The sequence below is a fragment of the Erinaceus europaeus genome, unplaced genomic scaffold (assembly GCF_950295315.1).
Source record: "Erinaceus europaeus unplaced genomic scaffold, mEriEur2.1 scaffold_296, whole genome shotgun sequence".
Taxonomy (NCBI): Eukaryota; Metazoa; Chordata; class Mammalia; order Eulipotyphla; family Erinaceidae; genus Erinaceus; species Erinaceus europaeus.
The window spans coordinates 38,419-59,127 of NW_026648212.1; the positions used below are offsets into that span (position 1 = coordinate 38,419).

Here is a 20,709-nt window from a genome sequence, read left to right on the forward strand (position 1 = left end):
TACATATATTTTAAAGCTGTGAAAAGTTGCATAACCACAATTATAACTTTAAGTACTTAAATGTCATAGAACAAGCTCAATTCTGGGAGACAAAATTTGCAAGCTACTTTATGAATTTTATTTGCAATGAAAACTTCATTTTTTATTTTTATTTATTTATTTATTATTGGATGGAGACAGAGAGAAATTGAAAAGGGAGGGGAGATAGTGAGGGAAAAGGACACAGAGACATCTACAGCTTAGCTTCACTATTCGTGAAGCTTTCCCCCTGCAGGTGGGGACCAGGGGCTTGAACCCAGTTCCTTGCGCACTGTAATGTGTGCACTTAACCAGGTGTGCCACCTCCTGGCTCCAAGAACAAGAAAACTTTGTAATGTCACTTCCGTAAAATAGGCTGTGAGTGCTCTAATGAAGTCAATCTAAGTAGAAGACATACTCATGCTCAAATAAAGGAATTAGTGAAAAAGACAAACTCAATATGACTTTTTCAAGGTAACTAATACTTTGTACTTAAAAACAAAGCACCACAGTTGTTCAGTGACTGGGAAATTATATTATTTGGCTGGAATACAAATAACCAAGTTGTTAAATAATACATACGTACCCAATCTACAATAAAATTATGTTAGGTGGCAAAAGTGTTAGCTAACAATACATATTGTTTTAGATTATGATTTTATTTCAATGGAGAATTTTCAACTCAATCATCATTTAAAAACATTTCATCCACTGCTCTGCTTGGCAGCCAGTCTTTTGTCTCTCTCTTCAGCAATAGTGAGGCGGATACCTTTTCCTCTGGGAAATGAAATCCATGGTTTATTGCCTTTGCCAATTCAAAAATGTTGGAAAGGCGAGTGGCAAAGCTGTTGCCATTGGTATCTTTTACATGGACCACATCAAAAGAACCACCATGTCTCTCTCTGCTGATGATAATATCAATTCTTCCTAGGTTAACACCTCCAGTCACCATGCACAAATTACTAGTGTCAAATTTGATGAAGTCAGTGATTTTACCAGTTTCCAAATCAATCTGAATGGCGTCATTCACCTTGATGAGGGAGGGGATCGGGATAACGGATAGTTCGAGCATCATGGGATACCAGATGAGGGATTCTTTTGGTGCCCACAAAGATCTTCCTCACTTTGCACAACTTGTACTTAGCCTCCTCTGGTGTGATTCGACTGACAGCAAGGTGACCCTTGGTGTCATAAATAAGACGAAAATTCTCACCAGTCTTGTCAATGCTGATGACATGCATAAAACCAGCAGGATAGGTTATATCAGTGCGGACTTTTGCCATCAATCTTAATGAACCTTTGCATGCATATCTTCTTCACTTCATCTCCTGTTAGAGCATACTTAAGTCTGTTCCTCAGAAAAATTATGAGAGGGATAAACTCTCTCAGCTTGTGGGGTCCCATGAATGGATGAAGAGCCAACAGCCCTGTGAGTTTATCCAGCATCCAATGCTTTAGAGCGGCCACACACTTCACGTGTTTCTCAGGACCATGAGCCATGGCTGTGCTGGACCCTAACAATATTTTTGTACTGATTTCCAAATATAAATATGTATCAAACCACCATGTTGTACATCTTAAACCTACATATGTCACATTTTAACTATATTCTAATAATGTTAGAAAAAAATGTATGCAAGTTTTTGGTTTGAGTTATATTTTCAGGAGATGAAAAATTTAGGTACTACAATAACCTGTGGTCCTTCAAAATTCTTCCATACCTCCATAAAATGTACTAATTTGGGAGTCGGGCTGTAGCGCAGCGGGTTAAGCGCAGGTGGCGCAAAGCACAAGGACTGGCAAAAGGATCCCGGTTCGAACCCCGGCTCCCCACCTGCAGGGGAGTCGCTTCACAGGTGGTGAAGCAGGCCTGCAGGTGTCTATCTTTCTCTCCTCCTCTCTGTCTTCCCCTCCTCTCTCCACTTCTCTCTGTCCTATCCAACAATGACAACAACAATAATAACTACAACAATAAAACAACAAGGGCAACAAAAGGGAATAAATAAATAAAATTTTAAAAATGTACTAATTTATTTATTAATTTTTAGCATTTAATGAGGGTGGGGGTATTAGGACAAAATATCTTTTAAAAAGCTCCTGGGGGGGGGGTGAGAGATAGCTCCTCCAGTAGAATACACACTTTACCATGCAGGAGGATTAGGTTCAAATTTCTAGCAATATAAGTACCATCCATGGCACTTCATGAGTGGTGCTACAGTATCCCTCCTTACCTCACCCCCATTCCTTACCCCTATTTGAAACTGAAAAGAAAAAAGAAAAGAGTTGTGATCCGGGAAGTGGTACAGTGGATAAAGCACTGTACTCTCAAGCATGAGGTCCTAGGTTCAATCCCCAGCAGCACATGTACCACAGTGATGTCTGCTTTGTTCTCTCTCTCTCTCTCTCTCTCCCTCCCCCCTCCTTTCTCATTAATAAATAAATAAGCTCAGAAGGAGAAGGAGGAGTTCATCAGGAGTGGAGGAACTGCTCAGTCATGAAGCCCTAGCACAAAAACAAAGCAACAATAAAAACAGGCTCAAGCCCCTAGTCCCTACCTGCAAGGGCAAATCTTCATGAGTGGTAAAACAAGGCTACTGGTGTCTCTTTATGTCTTTCTCTATCTTTCCCCCTCCCTCTAAATTGTTCTGTCTCTATCTAATAAATAAGTAAATTTTTTAAAAGATTTTATTTATTCATTCATGAAAAAGATAGGAGGAGAGAGAGAGAAAGAACCAGACATCACTCTGACATGTGCTGCTGGGGATTGAACACAGGATCTCATGCTTGAGAGTCCAGTGCTTTATCCACTGTTCCACCTCCCGGACCACAGTAAAATATATATCCTCTAATTTCATGTAATTACGTTTTCCCCTTACCTGGAGGAAAAGTGATTTCTTAAGTACAAAACCATGATGTCATCTAAGACCTTTCACACAAATAAACAGTAGAAAGTCCACTGTGAGAACCTAATATTTGGGAAGCAGGAGAGACTCAGACAAGCACAATGTGCCACTTGGATGTAAGTAGTAAACTTGTGACTTTGGGTGAGGTTCTAGTTGAAAATGACAAAATAACATATGGTGAACTACATTTATTTTGAGGCTTTAAATTTTTTAATACTTTTTTTTCTGTAGATTTCCTTATGTAGATCTTTTTGATGATTAGAAAAATCTTTTGTTAGAGACTTTGTCATGTATCTGTCTTGTCTTTAATCTAACAAAATTGAAATTGATCAAATTGTGCATGCCACCAAGTTATATGTAGCTGATGCATATGGATAATGTTAAGGCCTGGGGCCAGTAGAGTGCATACCTTTCCTTTGAGAGAGGACTTATGTTCAAGACCTCAGCTCCCCGCTGCAGTGGGAGTGCTTCACATTGAGCAGTACCTGCAGATGTGTCTCCCTACCCCCCCTTTCTCTTTTAGACTCTCCAGCTCTATAAAAAAAGGACATTAGTAAAAGCATAGTTATGAAGGTATGAAGCCCCTGCAATAACTCTGGTGGCAAAAACAAACAAATAAGTAAACACACACCAAAATGATGAGTCTAGAAATAAATATAAAAATAAAGTATATCACGGCACTGAAGAGTATTAAATTTTCTATCATAGAACCAGGCCTCATGCATGGGTGATTTCAGTACTCCTTGGCTGACCTTTTCATTCCCTTTATTTCACAAAGAGAGAAGAGAGAAGACACCATAGTACTGTTTTGTCATCCATGGAGTTCCCCTGGTGCTATCCTTGGTGACCCTATCTGGTGCTAGGACTCAAAGCCAGGTCTTATGAATGGTAAAAGTTGTGCTCTATATGGTCAGCTATTTACTGGTCCCTACAAAAATTGATATAGAATACAGTGAAATATCCTATGTAGGAAAAATCAATAGTCTTGTCAGTTATTAATATACATTCACCATCATTTCCAGAAAGGGAAAACAAGGACAGAGCAGACTGTTAGGAAAGTGACAACTGTGTGATCTAAAGACCCAGTGTCCCAAAAAGCACAATTCTTCACTCTGGGAGATAAGGGTTGATCTACTCTCTCCTGGACAAAAACAAGTTGGTTGCATCCATAGCCATAAGGAAGTGCATCACCTTCTGGAATATCATATGAGGTGTGAGGGAGGAAGTATTCAAGATGAGATGCCAGAGGAGACTCATCTAGGAAATATTATCATGTGAAAAATGTCTTTGAACTATACCCATAGCATTCAAAGATTATGCACTCTACCCTCAACCTTTTTTTCCCCTCCTTCTTGAGAGAAATGGTATTAAAAAAGAAATATATATATATATATATATATTTCAAAGGCAGAACAGTGAAATTCTACAACTGACTTTAAAACTTCTAGGGGCCAGGCAGTGGTGCACTTGGTTGAACACACACATAATCATGCATAAGGACCCAGGTTCAAGCCCAGTCAACACTTGCGGGGGGGGGGGGGGGGGAGTTTCACAAGTGCTAAAGCAGTTATCTCTGCTTCTCTTCCTCTGTATCCCCTCACTATTTCTCTGTGTCCAAATACAATATAAGAAAAATAAAGTGAAGTTAAAAAAAAAAAACTTGTGAATATGCATCCCACAGAAAGAGAATGCATCCCACAGAAAGGGAATGCATCTAAATACAGAATTCACACCTTAGGAGACTCAACACTAACAGCAGCTCTTAGGAAAAAGAGGAGATCGATCACAGCTGTCTCCCATTTGCCTCTTCAACATTTCTTTTTCAATTTTGTATTCTTGGTTTCATTATTGTTTTTGTTCCCCAAACTAACTGAGGAATGAAGAAACAGAGCCTGTCCTGGAGAGTAGAGAGACAGGAGACCTGACTTCTTAATATCCCCTGGTAACTAGTAAGTTCAAAGAGTTCATTCTAAGACTTAACTATTTAGCATTAAAAACCCCCCTTTGTCTATGGCACTGTCATAAAATAACAGTAATGATAACAATAATGAAGATGCCTTGCATCTAGTGCCTTATACCTTACTTAAAGTGCTCTAATGACTTTAATGGATTGAAGCATCCCTGTGAGATCAAAGGCAGATATTATCATTTCCAGTCTACATAATAGAAAATCAAGGAAGAAAGGTTAAGTAACTTGACCAAGCCTCTCTCATCAATATAGTATTCTGATAACAGTTATGGGGCTGTTAGTCCCTGGCGCTGCTTAGATGCCAGCTCACTCAGCTCAACCTGCAGTCTAACCCAAAGCAGTTCTCCAGCTTGGAGGTTATGGTGATAGTGGCTGGAGAAAAGAAATCATTTAAACTTCCTATCAGTGAGCTCCAGAAAACTCCAGAGGCTTTGTCACTGGGCAGACTAATCTGTATATATATCATTGTTCTTCCCTTCAATTTTGAAGATTCACACATCCCTCCAAATTACAATACAAATTTTCCTGGAGCTAAATAAGGGTGGTTTTATGTAAAGTTGGAGAACAAACAAAATGCGCATGATGAGGGGGAAAGGAAACACCTATCACAAGGATCTTCTCCAGCCTCATGGTGAGTGGGAGAAAACTGCCATCTGTTACTTCCAGATGATAAAATCTAACATTCCCATGTGCCATTAGATCTGTTAAAGATGAACACAACACACCCAGCTAAAGAATGCTCAAGTATCCTGTCACAGCGAGCAGCGGCAACATCTTTAACTATTTATTCACTACAAAACTCAAAGCTTGAGAATTATGGAGTTCCACATGCATCAGTCATGTTTACACTTGTGGACATCATGCTTTCCTAATATAAAAGTTAATCACTACCTACTGCAAGGATAAAAAAAAAAAACCCTAATCTTAACATGAAATCTCTTTATTACTTATTTATTTGGGTTAGCAAGGATGTGATTAGAATTAAAATAAGAGCTGGGATTGGTTCTGAATAAAAAATTAACCTTGATCCCTTTTCTACCCACACAAAAGTAATTCTGCTTAGAAACATTCAATTTTTTGGGCCCCAACCAATTCTTGGGGTGTGTAGTTTGTTCACTTGCCAGTAATTGCTTCCATACAATACCATTTTAAGACATGTTTGCATACTTACGATGATGCATTGCATTTATATTACATCTGAAACTAGGAAAAGGCTTACAGATTTTGTTTTCTGTGCTAAGAAACACAAGACTTTACATGGTGTACCATAGTAGCCAGAAAAGGAAAAAATGACCTCAATTTAATTTTTATTTTCATCGCCTCTTTCTCTTTCTCTCCCCACCCCCCATCTTTCTTTCTAAATTTCTAGCCTCTTAAATTTTGGAAAAACAAACTCATTCATCTGGAAAGAAACTCAACCTGAAAATCTGTGGCAAGAGAGCATGACTCTATCCCTATGATATATCCCAGTTAGTACTACCTGATCTATTTACCATAAATTCTTACTAATAATCACTTCACTTATATAATTTAACTGATTCTTTTTCTACTGTGAGGATTATCACTAGGTGTGTGTATGTGTGGAAGAGAGAGAGAGAGAAATATTTAATGTTGATCTACAAAATTATAAGATAGCAGGGTATAATTCCATACCATTCCCACCACCAGAGTTCTGTGTCCTCATTCTGTAATGGGGACTGGAAACTGCATTAGTTCCCCCAAGATCGCAGGTATGGGTTGGTTGTTACCTTTGTAACTATCTCTATTTATAAATACATTTGTCCATGTTTTCTATGATTCTGCCTTCTTTTCCTTTCTACGTCTAACCTCTACCTGCTGCTACTTCTGAATGTTTCTGTTTCTTTTCTTTATCCAGGTCCTGATAGAATTAGAGTTAAGAGCCGTCTGGTCATCTTCCCCTAGATTTTCTCCCTCTGGGAGTATGGAGCAAGATTCTTTTTTTCCCCCCATTGTTGTTGTTGGATAGGACAGATAAATTGAGAGAGGAAGGGGAGATGGGGTAGGAAGGCATAGACACCTGCAGACCTGCTTTACTGCTTAGGAAGTGACCCCCCAGCAGGTGGGGAGCCAGGGGACCCAGGGGAACCAGGATCCTTAAGCCAATCCTTGAACTTCATACTATGTGAGTTTAACCCAGTTAGCTACTGCCTGGCCCCAAATTCTTTCTGGGGTGCTTAAGGTAGAAGGGCTGAATTCTGAAATTGCTTTTCCACATGGGCAGGTTGATCCATATCCCCAGCTTATTTCTACCTTTCTGTAGTTATCACCAGGTCTTTCCACCTGGAAGATTCCAGCACTCCTGGCAGAATATTTATTCATTTATTTATTTATTTTAAAGATAGAGGGCAATAGAGAGATGGATGGTGAAGGAGAAAGACAGAAACAGAGAAGCAGAGACACCAATGCACAGCTCCACTGATTGTGTGTGGATTTTGCCCCAAACAGGGATTCCCAGGTGGTGGCTGGGTGGCTCAAACCCAAGTCCTTGCAATATGGAAACCTGTGTGTGCTCTCATACTAGGTCTTTTAATTACCCTCCTTTGTAAAGATTTAGCTTTAATATAATAAAGATAGAAAATGTTCATAATGTAGCTCATATTTCCTTCCTTAAAATTACTATCTTAAGCCATCTTCCATTTTATTAAAGTAGAATTATAGAGGTAGGTGTGCTTTCATTTACCTGCATACTCACCCCTTTTAATAAAAATAATCGTTTCTGCTTTAAAAATAAAATCTTAAGATTTGGTATTTAAATTTGCTAAATTCAATTTGTTTTTCATAGTTGACTGACTTCAAAAACAAGTCAATATTACTGACCACTTCCACAAATAAGGTTATTTTCAATAAAGGAACTAAAAATTCTCTCTCACGTAAAGATAAATAAGTGGAGAAAAATGGGGAGGAACAGAGAAAGAAAGAGAGGTAGGGAGAAATTTTGTGACCAATAAAACCTACTTTGCCCTATAACTCTGATTTTTGAAAAGTATCATCTGTCACTGTGCATTCTGGTTTAGGAAAGGTAAATCTCTTTGAAATCAAGAAGAGATAAAGAAGCTAAGCAACGGTTTGTGTACCCTTCAATCTCTAGTATACAAAAATATTTATTCTACCAATATTCTTCCTCATAACCGACCATACTATTCCCATCCCAGTAGGAGATTTCTGCCACTGATCTGATGAACACAGACATTTATATACACAAAATACATAGCAAATAGACAAATCTTATTTGGTTAAAAAAATTCTAGTAAAAGAAGGTTTTCTAGTGTCAAAATGTGGTAGAACCTGATTCTGTTTATGGTTCCTACAGTGTAATACTGATTTGTTTGAAATGCATACATAAAAATTTAGATCAATCCCTGACCAGTAGAAACCCACTCCAGGAAGGGATAAAAACAAAACTTACCTTTCAATATAGTAATATATCTAATATTATTAAAAACTATTACTAAGTCATTTCTATTTTAATCAAAACATATTCCTCTGAGAAGAAGAAATTCTTGACTTTAGAAAGCTAAAACATGCTCAGGTATTGAAATGCACAAGACACAGATCACCACCTGGTCCTCTACAAAACCTAATATTTAAAGAAATATCAAAACTCCTCTGGTGAAAGTAACAGGTTTTTTTCTATGGGCTATAATCATTCACGGATAATGCTTTAATTAAAGCTGGGCAATGAAACTGTATATTAACCTGAGTGTATCAAGTCAAAAAACTCACCTCGTAACAAAACAGGGCAGGCTCGTAATTTCTTAATGTGTCCTGCTAGGTATAGTTATTAGAAGAGACGCAAGCCATATCACTTTTCAACCTTAGCTGTGAATTTTTTCACTTATAGTGTTTTCTGTCCCAAGTTTAATGTTCTTTTAATGTAGTTTTTCCTGTGCGATATATCATATTTATCTCTGTTGCCATCCATCACTATTTTCTTTAATTGAGGTTAATTTCTTTCAACTTGGGGGAACCAGTGGGAGGAACGAGTGTAATCCTCATTCTGCAGCTTTGAGCACTGAGGGCATTAACAGCTGCTGGTTGTTTCTTCACGAAGCCCAATTTTCAGAATACTTAAATTCCTCAAATCTACCCTACTGCCCTCCAATCTGGAACTAGATCAACAATCTACTGGGATGGGAACCCAGTTCCCACCCAAAAACATTTAATGAAATATTTCTATCTAACTAAAATCCCTCCAGCTGCAACCTAAGTCCTTTTGTTTGTTTTCATTCAAATGGCTAACAGCTGGCACCACCTTCTATCTAAAATTATTTCATGTGTTTGGAAACAGTGCTTAACTCATACCTTGGTCTTCAAGTCTCCAGGCCACAAAAATCAGTTAATTTCTCAACTCTTTCAAACATTTTCTACTTTCAACTCTTGGTTCCAAAGTCTTCTTGGAGTTTGGAATCATCAAGTGGCAAGAAAGAAGTGAAATGTTACTCTGCTCACCTTAAGAGCATAGAATGGGGGAGCTGGTGGTGGCCCACCACAGGTGGTGCTGGTGGAGTGCACATGTTACAATGCACAAGGACCCTGGTTTGAGCCTCCAGTCCCCACCTGCATGGTGAAAGCTTTGTAAGTGGTGAAGCAGGGCTGCAGGAATCTCTCTGCCTCTCTTCCACCAATTCTCCCCCTTCCTTCTCTATTTCTGACTATCACTATCCAATAAATAAATAAAGATAATAATATTTTTAAGGAGCATAGAAGGGGCCCTTTAGGAATGGCTCTGGAAGAAAACTGGTGAGAAGATGTTCTCCCACAAATCATGGATGACAAACACAACTCCCTCACACAGTTTAATGGAGGAGACATGAAGGAGACACTTCACAAGTGTAAGTTTAGTCTATCAATTTTAAAGGTCACCATCAGAAAGTGAAAAAATAAAAAGCTAAACAAAGCACCTTATTTTGACATGCCAAAGAATATTTGGTTAGTTTACATTTTTATAGCACAATTTACCTATGGATCTGTTGGTCGTGTATACTTTACTTTATCCCGAGTGGAGTATCTAGAATGGTATTGGGAATAAGGAGGGAGGTTGGACTGCACTGCCAATGTCAGCCCAAAATGGGTGGCTGACTCCCTCTATATTACAAGTCAAAAGTAAGTATCTGATTTAATCTTGAGGTTTCCTTCAGTGCCTGGCACTTAATGGGCATGCAGCTAGGAGATGAACTGAAAACTGAAGGTGGAAACACTTCAGGATTTGGGCATTCCTTGTTGGTGGAGAGAGGAAGGGGTTCTGGAAAACACAGAGACAATATGCTAGGCTCTAAGAGCAGTTCATCAAAAGATGTCGTAGCCTCAAGGAGAGCAGTCCCCATTTAGGCTAGTGAAGTAGGCCAAATAAAATGTATATATTTGTAGAGTCAAGACTTTCAGATCAATGTTAAGGGCAGGGATGAAGCAAAGTAAACTACAGAGCTAAGAGAGGTCAAAGTCAAATGGGACACTAGCATGGGAGTACTAAAGCATTTACATGTTCTGCCAAGAAGCTTAGATATTATCTAACTAGTGTAAAGACAAATTTTCTGTGTGACATTTTGTTTTATTACTAAAGTTTTGAACATATACTAAAGTAAATACAAGTTTCCTCTGCTATTAGAAAGTGGGACGTTCCTGTCTGATACAATTTTGCAAGCTATATTTGGGGTCTGGAATTGTTCTTACCATCAATTTATATGGGGTGAAAAGTATATATACCTATACCTGACACCCAAATAACCTACCAACAATAGTAAATAGAAATGTTCGACTGTTAGATATAAGGGGAAAACTGGAGTTAGTAAAACCCCTCTCTAAATGGTCCACAAGCCTTAACAATTATTTGCACATGGTCAGCCTTCTTGCGCATAGATTTTATTTCCCTTCCTTCCTCCATTGGATAATATGTACACAAATGGCAGGTGTACCATCACTTCACAAGCTATCTGTTCACTAACTACCCAAAGGTTTTGTTTGTTTGTTTTTGTTTTGAGATCTAGCATGACTGGAAATATTGCACAAGAATTACTAGCTGATTCATTAAAAGAAGTAAAGAATAAGTGACTTAGGTGACAATGCCAGCAAGAGCTTACATAAAGAAGTAAGAGTGTTTTGCAGGAACCTCTTAGGGAGAGATGAGAAAGTATAACCATGTGCCAACAACTGTACTGTAAACCCTCCAAAAATTATTAAAAAAAAAAAGAAGCAGTAGTCAAGAAAGGTACAAGAAACAATGAGATAATGCCTAGGAATCTTTTTTCTAAAAAGAGTTTTTGCCCAAAAGATAGTTTGTGATGGTAAGGGTAGGAATATATGGAGGAACTGAAGTTAAATCTGTTTGGATGAAAACACTGGAAATATTTATTAAGAATTGGAAAAAGGAATACATGCAGAGTTAGAGAGATGTGTTTAGCATTCATTTCAACGGGCCAATTGGACACATCAGTAGAATAAATTAAATGTTACAAAGAACATTAGATATTCCAGAGAAGACAAAGAGGGGGGAAATTTTAACACTTGAAAATAGACTGGTGCCTGGGGAAAGTACTAGGAAATATCAATAACTAGATACCACCCTTAGGAAATGTCCAATCTAGTTGAAGAAACAGATAACCTACACAAGAAAATATAAATGCAAAATCAGAGTAATGAATTTGTGTTTGGTCCCCCACCCCAGCACTATTCAGCTCTGACTTCTGGTGGCAGTAGAGGCTGGCACTAAAGCTAGTTTGTATAACAATTATGCTATTTCAACTTCCATAAATCAGTATATTTTAAGGAGACATTTGGCAAAAGAGGGATCTAATGTAAAAGTTGTGAAAATTAAGGTTTAAATGGGTGATTAAAGTTAAAGGATTCGTAAATCTAGAAAGCAAAGCACACAAAGGTAAAAAGTTAAATGAAGGTGCAGGTAGTGAAAATTAGAAGAACAAAGAGGAGGAGATGAAGCTAAGACATATCCAATAAGTTAGGAACAACCTCGGGTTTTTTTAAAAATATTTATTTATTCCCTTTTGTTGCCCTTGTTGTTTTATTGTTGTAGTGGTTATTGATGTCATTGTTGTTGGATACTACAGAGAGAAGTGGAGAGAGGAGGGGAAGACAGAGAGGGGGAAAGAAAGACAGACATCTGCTGACCTGCTTCACCGCCTGTGAAGCGACTCCCCTGCAGGTGGGGAGCCGGGGCTCGATAACCTCAGGTTTTTAACTTTTAGAAAGCTGAAACAGGGAACAGTAGAAGATTTAGGTAAAAAGTTTGTAAAAACCATTCAGAAAAAAAACAAACAGAACAAATATTATCAATATGGCCCTGAGAAAGTCTAGTGTATATATCCAGGCCTTGCCTTAAACTTGAAGTCAACTCTAACTAGGCTTCAGAGTCTACATGATTTAGATAAGCAACCCCAAACTAAGTCACTCTGGACTCTGTTTCAGTGTCTTGGCATGTACGCAGACCTGTAAACTTCAGGAAAGCAAGAACCATGTCTGTCCACTTCACTGCTAAACTAGAGATTAGAGCATAGCACCTGGCATAAAGATGTTAAAAAAGCAATGTGTGCTTTCACACACAGCCAATTCTCTCATTTATGATTCACATCACTAGTTTAAATAAGAGGGGATCAGAATCCCCCTTCACCTTACTGATAGGGAAAATGAAGCTCACTGAGAGAGACAGAGAGAGAGAGAGAGAGAGACAGAGGAGGGGGCTGGTACAGTTGACTACCAGGTGATAAAATCAGGTGATGGCCTCACATGACTAGAAGGAATTACAATATAGGATTGGGAGTCAAAAATGAAAATGAGGGAGTCGGGCGGTAGCGCAGCGGGTTAAGCGCAGGTGGCGCAAAGCACAAGGACCGGCATAAGGATCCCGGTTCAAACCCCGGCTCCCCACCTGCAGGGGAGTCGCTTCACAGGCGGTGAAGCAGGTCTGCAGGTGTCTATCTTTCTCTCCCCTCTCTGTCTTCCCCTTCTCTCTCCATTTCTCTCTGTCCTATCCAACAACGACAACAACAATAATAACTACAACAATAAAACAACAAGGGCAACAAAAGGGAATAAATAAATAAAATAAATATTTAAAAAAAAAAAAAATGAAAATGAAGTGGAGTCAGGGAATTCACACAGCACAGGACATGATTACTAGCGACAGTTTTCTCATGTGAAAAACAGAAAAGAACAGTCTCCATGTAATCAGCATAGAGTGAAGACCAAATGACTGCACGTGAAGCACCTAGCAGAAAGCCTAGTACAGAATAAGCATTTGACTCACATTAATATCTGTCACCTCTTTTTACTTTAATGTGGATGGAGTTTCACTGCCATTGAAACTTACATGCAATCCAGAGAAAACCTTAATCTTAGACCAACCTACAGGATCTCCAGGCTTTAAGGAAGAAGACTGGGATAAACAGCTACCTAGAGTCGGGAGTCCTGGCAAAGTGCAGAGAAATGCAGCCTTCCAAAATTTACACTAAGCCTGGGAGGAAGGGCTGCAGATTCTGAATATGCATAGCCTAAGGGTTTGCTCAATGATATACCTAAGTCCAGATGAATGTTAAGGCCAATATTCACACCTAAACACAGCAAGTTCATTTCTTCCTAAAGCATGGCAATAGTAGAGGCACCTGATACAGTCCCAAAGTCCAGTGCTAATGTTAATGGCTAGGTTCAGAGCTTAGAATGTAAGACTGGTTGTCCAAAATTACAGGAGAACTAACACTGGATGCTCATCTATTGTTGGCCTAAGATCACTGCCAGTGTTCAGTATCTGTGGAGGTAGACTACTTCTAGGCTGTTGCAAATAAGTTACTTCACTCAAAGCTCAACCACTGCTGGAAATACAAGATTACTCACTGATAACTGACAGAAAGTATTTCCAAGTCATAAGTACTAGACATCTCGAAATTTTCTATTTGTGGCTTAAGACCTCAACTGGCCAGGGGCCAGGTGGTGGTGCACCTGGTTGAGCGCACATGTTACAATGCATAAGGGCCCAAGTTCGAGCCCCTGGATCCCCACCTGCAGGGGGGAAGCTTCGCAAGTGGTGGAGCAGGGCTGCAGATGTCTCTGTTTCTCTCTCCCTCTTTATCTCCCCCTACCCTCTCGATTTCTGACTGTCTGTATCCAATAAATAAAGATTAAAAAAAAAAAAAAGAACTCAACTGGCTGGTGTTTGAAGCAGGAAAGAAACAAAATGGAAGTGGCTCAGTCCACCATGACCAAGACAATCAACTTTCCAGGGACTATTTCACTTGAGTGATTCTGCACCTAAGACTAAATCCTTCTTTTCCAAAATCTATCCCCAATTCAAACAAGAATTATTTTCTCAGAAAGGTGGGATGAAGGGGAATGTGCTCTCTGTCCACAAGAATGCACTGAGTTTAACTGGTGTGAATAAAGGTATCAACTGGGTGGACTAACCAGCTTCTAACATTCTATATTTAAAACAATGTTTTCAACAGTTCAAACTACTTCTGAAATAGTAAATCCTAGGAGTCGGGCGGTAGCGCAGCGGGTTAAGCGCACGTGGCGCAAAGCGCAAGGACCGGCGCAAGGATCCCGGTTCGAGCCCCCCGCTCCCCACCTGCAGGAGAGTCACTTCACAGGTGGTGAAGCAGGTCTGCAGGTGTCTGTTTTTCTCTCCCCCTCTCAGTCTTCCCCTCCTCTCTCCATTTCTCTCTGTCCTATCCAACAACAACGACATCAGTAACAACAAAAATAATAACTACAACAACGAAACAATAAGGGCAACAAAAGAGACTAAATAAATACAACAAAAATAAAAAAATAAAATAAATAAAAATGAAATAGTAAATCCTTCAACATCCTGTGTAGGACAGTGTGTTCCCAGGTATCTGCAGTCAAAGCCAAACTCTTCATATCTGCTATGCCAGAAGTTCATTAAATACTGTGATATGGCACCCAAGGTTTAGGTTTAAGATGTCTGTTCATTTTCCTCTAAGACAGCTACAAGTATAGGCAGAATATGTGTCACAGTTGGCTTGCCTAGCATATCCTGCATGAATAGTCAGCAAAAAAAGATAAGACGTTCACAGATTTTAAAGGCCCACCAACAGCAATACATGAACTATAATGACAAGACAAAGACTCACTCCAAAGGACATTCAATTTGATAAAGGTGTCACTGTTCAGTTACACTCCTACCGTGTACATCTGTCTCATGAATGAATACATTTAACATTTTAGCCAATTTTCCCCTAGAAAAACAGCTTTTAATAAATGACAAACTTCAAGAATTTTAAGACTGATTTTACTACCCTCACCACCACAATCCTCTATAAAGAGGGAACATTTCCAATATGGAAATATTTGAGCCAGCACAGTTTTAAGTTACAGTACTATCTTTGCCATTATCTGGGGGTGGGGAGAGAGAAGCAGAAAGGAAAGTGGGGAATAGGAATGGAAAAAGAATTTTTAAATCCCTGTTGTATTATCTACCAGATGTAAGCGAGTAATAACTAATATGTCTGCAGCCTCAGCCTTAATCTTAAAACAAATGATAGTATTCAAATATAATATTTCATACATGCAGACTGATAACAGGTTTTCCTTTCTTTATTTCCTGAAGATTCTGTGAATGACACAATACAAAGTACAATGTATTTAATGAAAGGTTTCTAGGCTGATTTCCCTACAGGTTATTTTCTTTCTTTTCTCTGGAACCCACACACGGAGTATACTGCAGGGACCAGGGGTGTATATAAAAATAAACTATGAGACAGTATCAAAGCTGATACCCTTCTCCTACAGGGGCAAGTGAATTATTAGATCTGTGTCATGAGTGTTTTTTTTAATATGCCATTGTTCCCACTTGAGCACATTAAATTTTCCATATCTACTTTTAAACCAATATAACCTTTTTTTCATGTTCATAATGTTCATGCTGTACATTAACAGGCAGAAATTCAATAGCTTAAACCATCATATAGTAGTTATATGTAAAGCTTGGTGGATGAAAATCTTTTGCACTTTCCCCCACTCTGAACAGATACCACACTAAAATTGGCTAAAACCCTAAGGAAAAAAAAATAACACCTCTTGGGAAAGTCTACTAATACTTTTTTTCTTTTATGATTGATCACAAATCCATTTTGAACATTACACATTTTTTAAGTTTATTATAACTCTAGTTCACCAGCTTCTAGCCCAACAAATTGAAGGTGCTGGAATCTTTTGGTGTGGAAGATGTGTTAGCCAATTATTTTTGCACTAGTGCACATAAACAGGGAGGACTGGATCTTAGGTATGAGTTATACATTCCTGTGCAAAATAATTGTATATTCTATGAAGACTGATTCTTTTCCTGGAGAAATATACAACAACACAAGGGAAATCTTGTACTAGCAGCATAACTGAAGTGGCAAGATACAATATTAGAAAAACAGCTACTTTCATTACTGTGATGCTGTGTGTCAGAATGTCTCTCCTTAATGAACCTGTTTGCAATAAGACTCTGGGTGCAAAGAGGCTATTTAGAGAGACTATTGTGTCTATCGTGAGTCCTTCAAATATCTTCCCACCATTAGACATGCCGCATTGACCAATTCTGTCCTGATTGCTGTTCTTTTTACTATCAGGGGACATTCTTGCCTAGACAGACGGATGGATCAGACACTGCAGTTCATAAAATGTTTACACTGTACATACACATACACACACACACACACACACACACACACACACACACACACACACACACACACACACATACACACTGGTAAAAGCTACAGAGCTCTTGATCACAGAGCTCAGTCACAACTCACAGCAGAGTTGAATGTAGCAGTGTTGTATAAAAGCGTATGACTTTCCAGTATCAATGAAAAGATCTGACTTAGGGAGTAGGGCAGTAGCACAGCAGGTTAAGCGCATGTGGTGTAAGGATCCCGACTGGAGCCCCCAGCTCCCCACCTGCAGGGGAGTCACGTCACAGGTGGTAAAGCAGGTCTGCAGGTGTCTTTCTTTCTCTCCCCTCTCTGTCTTACTCTCCTCTCTCCATTTCTCTCTATCCTATCCAACAACAACAACATTAATAACAAGAACAATAACTACAACAATAAAACAAGGGCAACAAAAGGGAATAAATAAATATAAAATATTTTTTAAAAGAAAAGATTTGACTTAAACTTTGCTTATCCTGTCTGCTTGTCACTCTCAACAACGAAATGCCCCCACCGCTTCAGTAGATATAGATATATAGATATAGATAGATGATATAGATATAGAGATATAGATATATTAGCTATAGATAGATATAGATATATATTTATATCTCCGGAGCTTATAAAGGAAAACTTCAAGCAAATGTTTTCTCTGTTCGGAATTATTTTTTTCTATATGGGTTACTTACTTTTAGGATTATTCTCTCAATTGCTGGCCAAAACAAAGATGTCACCTGCCCTGCCATTGAAAAGATGAGGGCTAGCACACTAACACTAAAGAATAGTCAACAGAGCTCTATACAATTATTTTAAATTAAAACACACAGTGGAAGTATTAGAAGAGGAGACTTATCAAAATCTTTCACTGAATTAGTGGCTTTCTCTCTCTCTCTCTCTCTCTCTCTCTCTCTCTCTGTGTGTGTGTATGTGTGTGTGTTTCTAAATCTACACCTGAGAAACTGAGGTGCTTACAGGAAAGTTCTTGTGTATTTACCTACTTTGCTCATATCAGCCACCAAGCACTGCACTAACTCACATTTCACATACCTACTACTAACTGATCCTCCACAATAACCTTATTTTTTCTAATAAAGTATATCTTCTATTCAAACGCAAAAGTGTAACAGTGATATTGAAGCAAAATGTTGTATGTATCATCTTCATCACAGCTATCAAGTAGAAAAAAACTCCAAACCCAAAGGTCCAAATTGCCATATAATAATAAGTAGAACAAATTGCCAGTACATCAAAAGTATAACAATTGTCTTATAATGAGCAAGAGAACTGGCACACTGAAGTTGGATGACCCAATGAATCAAATGCATCTGGTGACAGTTTCAATTTTCATAATTTTTAAATTTCCCTCACCTCCTCCATTTTCTGAGCTCTATTTTACATTCTAGCAGGCCTGACATACAGAACACAGCATGTCCCGTAGCTCTGATTTCCACGTGATTTGTAACATGTGTGACTTCAACTTTTTTTTTTTACCTAGGTTTTCAATGCCAATTGTGAATTACTTTAAATTCCTGCCTCTGTTAGGTCAGCAAAATAGCTCACTTAGTGCACTGCTTTGTCAAGTATGAGATCTAGTTTTTAGTGTAGGCCCCACTACATTGAAGGAAGCTTCCCTGCTGTGGATTCTGTTACTGTCTCTTCCTCTAGGTTTCTACTTTAGGAAAAAAGCAATGCCTCTGTTAAAACTATTTTGAACACAATAAAATAAAACATACAAACATTTCTATATTTCAATGTTACTTTTAATATTCATTTACTAGGTGGATCAAGGAAGTGGTAGAGAGAACCAGTGGACCTGGCATATTTGGTGCTAGGGCTCAAACCTGAGATATCACACTTGCAAATCCTGCCCTCTATGACTGTGCCAACTACCAGGCCTCAGGATAAGCATTTTCTTTTTACTAGATTGTTATTTTTAACTGGGGGAGGTCTGGCGGAACCCAGAACTTAGATGGTGGGTGCAATGTGAAACTATACTCCTGGAGTCTTATAAACATGAAAAACCACTATTAAATCACTAATTTAAAAGAGAAAAAAAGCTGGAGACAGTTGCACAGGAGATAGCTCACCTAGCAGAATGTAGTGACCCAGGTTTAAGCTCCCAGACACCTTAGGAATGTCATACAAAGGGGGTGTTTGATGAGCAGTGTGGAAATACTGTGATATTTCTCTCTTTCTGCCTCTCACTTCTTCTCTCACAATCCATGTGAGTCAGGAAAAAAAAAAAAAAGACTCCACATCAGAACACCAGGAGTACTAAAGTCAAGTAAAGGCAAAGCGCCTATGAAGCTGTAGAGATGACAAAAAAAAAAAAAAAAAAAAAAAGTTGGGAGTCCGTAGGGCAGTGGGTTAAGCTCAGATGGTGCAAAGTGCAAGGACTGGAGTAAGGATCCTGGTTCCAGCCCCTGCTCCCCACCTGCAGGGGAGTTGCTTCACAAGCGGTGAAGCAGGTCTGCAGGTGTCTGTCTATCTCTCCCCCTCTCTCCATTTCTTTCTGTCCTATCCAATAATGATGACACCAATAACAACAACAATAAAAAAATAAGGGCAACAAAAGGGAATAAATAAATATTTTTTAAAAGTGAAGTTATGTTGGATCTACAAATAACATAGGCTTCAAATCAACTTAACACCTGTGTATATTACATTATATTCACCACCAGTGTTTCTTGAGATAGTCAACATAGCACAAATATAGACCAAAAAATAAAGTTTTGTCCAAGATGCAATTATGAAGAAATTAGAAGTGGTCTGGGAGATGGCACAGTGGATAAGGCACTGGACTCTCAAGCATGAGGTCCGGAGTTCAATCCCCGGCAGCACATGTACCAGAGTAATATATGGTTCTTTCTCTCTCTCCCTATATTTCTCATTAATTAATAAATGAATTATTAAAAAATAAATTAGAAAATTAACAACATATAAAAAGGAAAATGTGAAAATAAAAGAAGAGATTGGAACATTTACAAGATCTGTGGAAAGAAGTATAACAGAAATGGGGAGTACCAATACACAATTATTTCTTCTGGCATTTTCTGCTTTAATTAGTTCTGTATGCCTGTTTCGAGAACCTCTTCAATATAACCACTGTGTGTGATAATCTTGAGCCCACTATGAATAAATCTTGAAAATACACAAGGGAAAGAGGACAATCACAGAATACTACAGATAGCATGACTTCATTTGTATAAAATGTCTAAGGTACATGTACAGAAACATAAAGCAGATGAGTAATTGTGTATTGCTACAGGCTGTGCTGGAGTCAGGTGAGGAGACAGTTAAATTGCATGAGTTTCCTTTTGAGGTAATAAAATATTTTTTAATATTTATTTATTTATTTATTTATTCCCTTTTGTCGCCCTTGTTGTTTTACTGTTGTAGTTACTATTGTTGTCGTTGTTGGATAGGACAGAGAGAAATCGAGTGAGGAGAGGAAGACGGAGAGGGACAGAAAAAGACAAGACACCTGCAGACCTGCTTCACTGCTTGTGAAGCAACTCCCTGCAGGTGGGGAGCCGGAGGCTCAAACCGGGATCCTTACGCTTTGCACCACCTGAGCTTAACCTACTGTGCTACTGCCCAACTCCCAATAAAAATGTTTTTTAAAGGTTACTGTAGTGATGATCACATCTGCATATTAAAAAACAGATAGGTGAATTTTATGGTACATGAATTATACCTCAATGAAACTATTGTTAAGTTTTGAGGGGAGCTAATATATTAAGTATATGATTTATTTGACACTAAAGTGGATAGAGGATGAGCATATGAAGACAAACAGCACTTTAGTGGAGAGTAACAAAACCAACAAAGTAGAAAACCTCTCCTTGGGTGCCAGGTGGTGGCACACCTGGTTGAGTGCACATGTTACAGTGCACAAGAATCCAGATTTGAGCCCCTGGCCCCCACATGTAGGGGGAAAGCTTTGAGAGTGGAAAATCAGTGCTGCAGGTCGGTCGGTCTCTCTCTCTCTCTCTCTCTGTCTGTGTCTCTCCCTCCTCCCTCCCTATAACTCCCTCCCCTCTAGATTTCTGTTTCTATCCAATAAATAAAAATAACTTTTAAAAAATTATAGTAAAAAACCCTCCTTGTAAGGCAAGTGGCTCATATTGTT

At 38.7% G+C, this 20,709-nt stretch overlaps 1 pseudogene; it reads right to left on the minus strand.

Moving 5' to 3' along the window:
• Positions 1 to 222: 222 nt before the first annotated feature.
• LOC103125029 (small ribosomal subunit protein eS4, X isoform-like) lies at positions 223 to 1,631 on the minus strand (annotated as a pseudogene).
• Positions 1,632 to 20,709: the final 19,078 nt, after the last annotated feature.